Here is a 1,938-nt window from a genome sequence, read left to right as displayed (position 1 = left end):
ATCATCGCTGACCTGATCATGGACACAGATCCACTTCCCCGTCCGCTCCCCATAACCGCTTATGCTCTATCGTTTAAGAAATTCTCTATTTCTGATAAATGTGTTCAATGTCCCAGCTTCCGCAGCTCTCTGAGGCAGCAAATCCCGCAGACTTGCAAACCTCTGAGAGAAGAAATTTCTCCTCATCTCTGTTTTCCACGTGTGGCCTCACCAATACCTTATATAACTGTAGTAAGACTTCCTTGCTTTTATAATCCATTCCCTTTGCAATAAAGATACCATTGACCTTCCTGATCACTGTTTTACCTGCATGCTATCATTTTTTATTTCAGGCACAAGTACCCCCAGGCCCCGCTGTACTGCGGCTCTTTACAATCTTTCTTCATTTAAGTAATAACTTGCACTTTGATTTTTTTCTGCCAAAGTGCATGACCTCACGCTTTCCAAAATTATACTCCATCTGCCAATTTTTTGCCCACTCACTTAGCCTATCTATGTCCTTTTGCAGATTTTTTGTGTCGTCCTCACACATTGCTTTTCCTCCCAACTTTGTATCATCAGCAAAATTGGCTGCGTTACACACAGTCATTGTTCCAAGTCGTTAATATAGATGATAAATAGTTGGGATCCCAGCAATGATTCCTGCAGCAGCCCACTGATTACTGGTTGCCAACCAGAGAATGAACAATTTATCCCGACTCTCTGTTCTCTGTTAGTTAGCCAATCCGCTATCCATGCAAACATATTACCCCCAACCCTGTGAACTTTTATCTTGTGCAATAACCTTTTCTGTGGCACCTTGTCAAATGCCTTCTGGAAGTCCACATCTATTTGTTCCCCTTTATCCACCCTGTTCGTTACATCCTCAAAGAACTCCAGCAAAGTTCTCAAACATGACATCCCCTTCTTACATCCATGTTAGAAACATAGAAACATAGAAAATAGGTGCAGGAGTAGGCCATTCGGCCCTTCTAGCCTGCACCGCCATTCAATGAGTTCATGGCTGAACATGCAACTTCAGTACCCCATTCCTGCTTTCTCACCATACCCCTTGATTCCCCTAGTAGTAAGGACTCCATCTATAGAAACATAGAAATTAGTATCACGCAACCGCTGAACAGCCCATCCCTCAAGCACTGTCTCGATAGAAAACTAGCTTCTCCCATTAAAATATCGGAAACGCAAAATCACCAGATATTGCCAAAACCCGGGATTGAATCAGGGACATTTAGATCTTCAGTCTAACGCTCTCCCAACTGAACTTTTTCGGCCGGATTCTGACAGACCGAATTTTGACTCTGCCAGACCGAATTTTGCTTTTTGCTTTTCCAAATGTCTTGCTACTGCTCCTTTAATAATGCACTCCAATGTTTTCCCACCAAAGATGTTAAGCTAACTGGTCTAAAGTTTCCTGCTTTTTGTCTGACTCCTTTTTTGAATAGGGGCATTACATTTGCAGTTTTCCAATCTGCAACGGCTGGGGTAGGCATGCACGTGGAATGGGATAACGCACTTCGGCTGGTGGAGGGATGCACTTGGCCTGGTGTAAGGCACGTCAGCTGGGTTGGCTTGCACTTGGACTGTGGTAAGGCACTTCGGCTGAGGAGGGATGTGCTTGGACTGGGGTAAGGAACTTTGGCTGGCCCTTCCTGACTTCTTGGGTGCTCTGTCCTCTTTCGCTTACGGAAGTCAAAGTACTTCGAGTTATAATTTGCAAAGTCAGTGGTACCTTGGGATGTGCGGTTCAAGTTACACATTCCGGAACTTCAGGATTTGGTGTATCCCCCAAGCGGACTAATCATAGCCAAAGTGTAGAGCCTGCTGGCCATTTTTGCAGTGCCAATAAGAACATCATATCATAACATGATTCGGCAGTCAACATAGTTTTATGAAAGGGAAATCATGTTTGACATATTTATTAGAGTTTTTAAGGATGTA

At 43.8% G+C, this 1,938-nt stretch overlaps 1 non-coding gene across 1 annotated transcript; it reads right to left on the bottom strand.

Annotated features, from left to right (window-relative positions):
* Positions 1 to 1,198: 1,198 nt before the first annotated feature.
* trnaf-gaa (transfer RNA phenylalanine (anticodon GAA)) lies at positions 1,199 to 1,271 on the bottom strand. Its single transcript has one exon. It is a non-coding gene; the product is annotated as a tRNA-Phe (tRNA).
* Positions 1,272 to 1,938: the final 667 nt, after the last annotated feature.

Source organism: Pristiophorus japonicus, unplaced genomic scaffold, assembly GCF_044704955.1.
Source record: "Pristiophorus japonicus isolate sPriJap1 unplaced genomic scaffold, sPriJap1.hap1 HAP1_SCAFFOLD_62, whole genome shotgun sequence".
NCBI lineage: Eukaryota > Metazoa > Chordata > Chondrichthyes > Pristiophoridae > Pristiophorus > Pristiophorus japonicus.
This window is presented reverse-complemented; position numbering and strand designations above follow the sequence as displayed.